The 6593-nt window shown below is 33.9% G+C and overlaps 1 long non-coding RNA gene across 1 annotated transcript; it reads left to right on the top strand.

The window, feature by feature from the left end:
- Positions 1-1070: 1070 nt before the first annotated feature.
- Positions 1071-4367, top strand: LOC137076119 (uncharacterized). The gene is made up of 4 exons (XR_010905203.1): positions 1071-1622; positions 2170-2262; positions 3129-3246; positions 3964-4367. It is a non-coding gene; the product is annotated as an uncharacterized lncRNA (long non-coding RNA).
- Positions 4368-6593: the final 2226 nt, after the last annotated feature.

Here is a 6593-nt window from a genome sequence, read left to right as displayed (position 1 = left end):
TCTCTCTCTCTCTCTCTCTCTCTCTCTCTCTCTCTCTCTCTCTCTCTCTCTCTCTCTCTCTCTCTCTCTCTCTCTCTCTCTCTGACACAAACCCTCTTTTTCAATGTGTGCGTCTTAAGCCGGCACAATAAGATCTGGTCCCCATACAGCAGGCGTGACAGTAGAGTATTGAAACGCTATTGGAGAAGAGAGACACCACTGTGTGACAGAGGACAGAGAAGAGACAGCATGAGTGAGAAGAAGAGAGAGCGTGTTTGTCAGTCCTCAGAGCTTATGGAGCCATCTTTCACTAAGATGCTCATTATTGCCGTGTTTGTGTGTGTGTGTTTTGTGTCTCTTTTCCAGCAGGTTCTCTCTCACACACAGCTGTGAACAGGGTGTAAAGGGATAGAAACCCCAGACTGCACCAAGCATCACCTAGGCAACAAGATACCACCTGCATCTTTCTTTCTTTCACACTTTATCTCCCACTAAAGTTTCTGTTGAGGAGAAATGTGAATTTTTTGCTTTTTTTGTTGTTACTTCTGTTTATAAAGCGCTTTATAAAATATAGATTGTTCAAAGCAGCTTAACAGTGATAAACAGGGAAAAAAATTATTGATTCAAACAGAATTCAGTTCTAGAAGTTGGTTTAGTGCTGAGTCAGGTAATGGCAGTTATGAAAAGTCTATAAAGTAGCACTGCAGAAAACAGTGATGTCATACAGTATATACGTATGTGTGCTGTGGTAGACGTCGTATTCCTATAGATAGACATGATTAGCTGACAGTCAACTGATGCAAGCTTGACTAACCTGACCTGCCAGAATTGACGCTATGCTTAAAGGGATAGATCACTTTGAAATTAAATTTTGATATGGTTTAGCTTACCTCATGGGCATCCGAGATGTAGGAGTATTTGTTTCCCCAGTAGTTTCAATTGTGATCATCGTCTTGTCAACACAGTCTCATCCCTACTCGTCAAATGTTGCCGAACGGTCAAGGGACCCTGACGTCAACTGTTGACGCACAGGGTACCCCTAAATCGCCATTTTTCGACGTACTGGGTAATCCACTGATTTCAACGAGAAACCTAGGACGTCATAAACAGACGTGTTGGGCATGTGAATGTTATCGTCATGATGGAATTTATTGGGTTATAATTGTTCCATTATGACATGTTGGAGTGTGATTCTCAATTTAATCAGCCAGCACAATTGTATTTACATTTATTTACGCTATGATACACGTTTGAAACAGCAGTCAAACCCCACCCCGCCCTAAACCTACCCATTTGCGTATTATATGATATAAAACACAGACTGTAACAGACAACAGGCACACTTTATTGAAAAATTCAAACTATTCCGAGGCCAAACGATTGAATTGTGAGAAGAAAAGACCCAAAAGCAATCACCTCGTCTCTATCCGCGCCGCGCGCCGCGCCCCGGCGTCACACTGAAGACGCCACAGGTAGACCCCTCGGCGTCACGCGATGGACGAACTGGGAACCCAATTGCTTTCAGTGGGAAACCTTTGGCGTCAACATTAGACGGCAATTCTATCGGTATGAAATCGCGCTGAAGAAGTCTCATTCAGAACACTTCGCGATGTTTGGCATCAGATCACGTGTGCCACATGTTGGTGAGTAGTCATACATATTATGTCCTAATATTTGATATAAAGTATTTTCTGCTTGTCGTTATCGATCATGTTCAGTCACTGCATTGTATCTGTCATCATCTCCACTGAGGCTTTGCATTTCTTTGCTTTCTAAATAAACACACCTTGCTAATAGGGTGATTAAACACTGTCACGTGACGTGCTATAGACCTTTAAACAGTTGTTAATATTTAATAATAATTACTAGTGTAGTTCCAACGTGGCATTTGTAGTAGAATCACAATAAAAATAAAAAAAACAACACTTGCCATGCGTTTACCATGGTATTGGTAGTTTTAATGTGATATTTGTTGTAAATAAACAGTAGCCACAACAATTGGTAGTTTTAATGTGATATTTGTTGTAAATAAACAGTAGCCACAACAATTACCATGCTTTAAATGCATTTTAATGTAAAATCCAAATATTGTTATTTAAATAGTATACTTTATAATGCTATATATTATATATTATGACTTTTTTCTCTCTCTCTCTCTTTCTTTTTTTTTTTTTTTTTTTACCTGAAAAGACCAAAAGGGCCTCTCGGACTCAGTCAACCCATTCTTGTTTGTGGAGATGTAACGGAGAAAACCGAAAGCTGCAACAGCAAATATTTGTAATGGTATGTATGTGTTGGTTTGAATCCTTTATCAAACATTTTATTTAGCATTTGTTGTTACTTATTCTTACAAATCCCATAGCTCAATCAGTAAGAACATATTCCCAAAGTCTTAATAATTCACAAGATTTAACAAGTTGTAAAATTCGTATGATTCTCGTACATATAGCTCTGGAAAAAAGACCACTTAACATGGATTTCTAAATGTTAAGTGGTCTCTTAATTTTTTTTCCAGAGCTGTATTTGTATATGAAGAGTTCAGATGCAAAAGCCTCAAAAAGCCACTTCGGTCACATGACATCAGATATTCAATTATTTTTTCTTAATCAGATCAGTTGCACTGTTTATAACGTCCCGTTTGCATGTAAATAATTTATGTGATCACAAAATCAAGTGAGTTATCTACATTTTCAAACAAATTCATATGATATAGCTTGCTATTACATACTTTTAATAATGGGAATGCACACATATCTGTGAACTTATTACATAAATGTATTTAACATTTAATTATGCATCGTTTTTTTACAGCAAGAAACAGTTATGTATGAACTCACAACTTGCATGCAATGTAATACAATTTCCTCTTTCTTTCTGTCTTGCAGGATTACTTGCAGATTACTTTTATTTATTTAAAAAAAAAATTAAATAGTATTTTTTTTAATAGTTTTTTAAAAACTATTAAAACTATATAATTTATTTTGTTTAAAAGATCTCTACAATATCAATCTCAACAGCTCTTTTAAGAGTCAACCCTCACAAGAGCTTCTAGTGATTCTCAGCGAGTCTTGGCGTAAAACTGTCTTAATTTATATGTTTTAAAAACAATAGTATTTGCACAGAGTAAGTGAGATTTTCTTGTTTTACAGAAGAGAAGAAAGACCAGACCTTATATCGAAGCTAAGAAAACAAGTCCTTTGTTTAGGGTGAGGAAGGAAGATGGACATCTTGTGCCCGAAGAAGACAGAAAAATGCGCAAGTCTATTGGTATGTCTTGTATTGAAGCAATGCTGTAATATGTAGTACAAAATTTGATGTTGATCTCTCAAAGGACTATTCATTTCAACAGTGATCATTCTTTCTACTCTGATAAAATACGTACCATTATTCATGTCTAAATCTTTTAATAACTCCTAAAATAAGCAAATGAGGTTCTGTATCTTGGATTTATTTAAAATGGTAAATATTTGTTTTCCCTTTTTGATACAATTATTATTACACTTTTGGCCTTCAGTTCTTAAAAACTACTCCGTCTGTTTGTCTTAGATAAAAGCAGACAAGTGTGGGAAAAAGCATTTAGTTGTTATAACTCCATGTATTTCTCCATTGTTTTGTAGACCATGGATGGTTCTGGGTAGCTTTAGAAGATAATGAGTTGGGACATATTAGGAATCAAATAGTAAATGTTCTTTGAATTATGTGAAATATCTGGTTAGTTCTTTCTAAAAGATCTACTGTTTAAAAGGTTGCTGTTGATATGGGTAAATTAGTTTTTGTTCAGTACTTGTCTAATATTATGGGCTGCAATATTATACATAATGCTTCAATGTGTATATTATTTTATGTACTGACTGCTGCTTTGTAAATTTAAATCAGGAATTGGCATTTCTGCCCATTTTGAGGTGGAGAGTTTACTGAAGAACATAGGTTAACCCGACTGTACATTAAACTTAATCTGAATTGTGTTTGTTGTTTTACTTTTAGACCAGGACTGGAGAACGCCGGATTATACGACTTCTTCCTCTGGTTGAGAAAAGGCTACACAACATCAGTGATCACATCATCTGTACATTGATTATACTGTAGGGTACAAGTGGGCGAACTGTTTAGAAGAAGAAGAACATGAACATGATAGAGGGAAGAGACAGAAACCAGTCTAGTTGTAATAATGAATCATTATTTTCCAACACTATATCAAATCTGTTTTCTGTATCATAGTTGACTGGATGGGATTATGTGGCACTCATTTGTGTGGCTTCAGCAGCTGTGAATGGATTAATATGATGTTAATGTGTTTTTTAAAACCCATTTTTATTTATCTTGAATCTTATTTGACTTTATTCTACTTTATCAACTGTATACTGTATCCTCCAATAAAGTGTTGAGTGATAAAGTATGGTGAGTATTGTGTATGGTGTTTGGTACAGTAAATACACATTCAACAAGTTTATTTAGGTTATCTAATTAATTACCAAGAATATTTTACTTGAGAAGTAAACATTTTTTATCTGGTTATATTATATTTGGTACAATTCTCCAAAAAGTTGTATATACTTGCATGCTGTAACAAGTATGTCAGTTTTCAGTGAAATAAAGGGAAGGATTACAAACACTTCAAGCTTAACTGAAGATGATCCATGTTGATCATTCTGGTACATCTACTACTGCAATAAACATTAAAGCATGCACATTTTCGATGCCAGGTACGTGAAGAGGGTGTAGATGAAATTGTGATAATGTCTCATGTTATTATTACTTAATGGTGCATGGTCCTATATTTAATAGTAATAATGAAGTGTAAATAATATAAATAGTTTTTGTTTACTCTGGAAAGTGGATAATGGCAAGTTGTTGCAGGTTCATCCATTATATTTATTAGTGTTTATCCATAAAAGAAAATAAAACGTAATAATTATTATTTTACAACATTTCTTTCAAATATTTCTGTATTTCATCAGATGGTGTTACAATATCAAAACCTAATACAAGCATGACGTTAGAATAGAAAAGACAAAATACTCTGATATTTAAATGTGACTCAAAGTTTGTTGTCCGTGATGAGGAGAATATATCTGTGTATGTTGTACTGCCCTTACACCTCCAGGGACCCAGAAGTGGCCCCTGGAAGAGCAAAAAAAAGCATGTTTCAAATGGCTTTAACTCAAAGTCTGGTTAGCGTATCACAGAGAAAATTGGCAGGACAACTGCATATGCAATGTTTACTAAATAATGTTGGCCACAGTTTTCAGACATATATGGAAAGCTGCCATAAAGGTTTTTTTAAAAGTGCTCACAGTAAAATATACAATTTCAGCTTGGCCCTCATATATGTCATAAAGGTTTGCACAATGAACATATTTTAATATCCAGTTGTCCATTAAATATGTTATTTACTTAACATTTATTGTTTCATTATGAAACCTTTTAAACTACATTTCCCATATATCTGTCATTGTATCAATGCAATGGGAAACATGGCGCTGTAGTTCATAGAAGTGTGCAGAAATGCTTAGGGTTAGGGTTGGGTTCTCAGTAAAGGAGTCATTTCTCACAACATAGCGACACTTTATAGTTAGCTTAACGTATTACTGACGTAATAACACCAAAACATACTTTGTAACATGAAACGCCGTTTTATATGGGTTAAAACAGATAGTCCAATCACAGCGCGTTCTGCGATAAAGTCACAGCCAATGACAACCCAGCTGAACAGAGGCGTCACACTTACTTGTCCATTTATGGTAAATTATATCACATCTCATCCGGTTAAACTGAAGGGGTAGATTCCTTAAAGATTTAATATTTAGGCTGCTAAATATTTATTTATTCTAATTAAATAATAAAACTCACATTTTAAAACGAAAGTCTTCTTTGTGTGGTTAAACTGATGCATAATACATATATTTGAAAGAGAATCCTTTTTCTATGCAATGGTCTACAAGCATAAACTTCTTTAAGCCATCCTTTATAATCTGAACTCTTGGAATTAAAACAAATATAACAAAAGCACAATGAATGCACACAATTTTGTAAGCATATTCCAATATTTAATGTCAAACAGTTTAAATACAAATGTAGTGCCCATATATGTTCTTTTTTTGCCTATATATATATATATATATATATATATATATATATATATATATATATATATATATAGGCAAAAAAAGAACATTTTACATTCTAAACTTTAATACTATATATTTGCGATTATTGTTCACTTTTATTGTAACTAAATTAAATGCCAATTAAAATAGTTGATGATTATTGTAAATGTTAACCATTTTCAGTAAGAAAATACTTCTATAAAGTACATTCATGTTACAGTTACATTAACAAGGTAGTGATATAATGATAGTGAAATAATGATAGAGGTAGTTATGGTAGATATGTACTTTAGTGACCATTGTAATAAAAGTTTTAATGAATAATTATTGATTTCAAAAGATATTAACTCTCACTATCTTCATTTGTTCAAACAAACAACAAATGCAGAAATATACATTGGACTATAGCATCATGAAGTCAATGCATGACTAGAACCAGTGGATGGCAATAGATATGTCCTTCACTAAAACTCCTGATGATAAAGGCATAGGCAGACATCAAGAACA

The sequence above is a fragment of the Pseudorasbora parva genome, chromosome 5, assembly GCF_024679245.1.
Source record: "Pseudorasbora parva isolate DD20220531a chromosome 5, ASM2467924v1, whole genome shotgun sequence".
NCBI lineage: Eukaryota > Metazoa > Chordata > Actinopteri > Cypriniformes > Gobionidae > Pseudorasbora > Pseudorasbora parva.
Note: the sequence above shows the minus strand (reverse complement) of the source record. Positions and strands in the feature narration are given on the sequence as shown.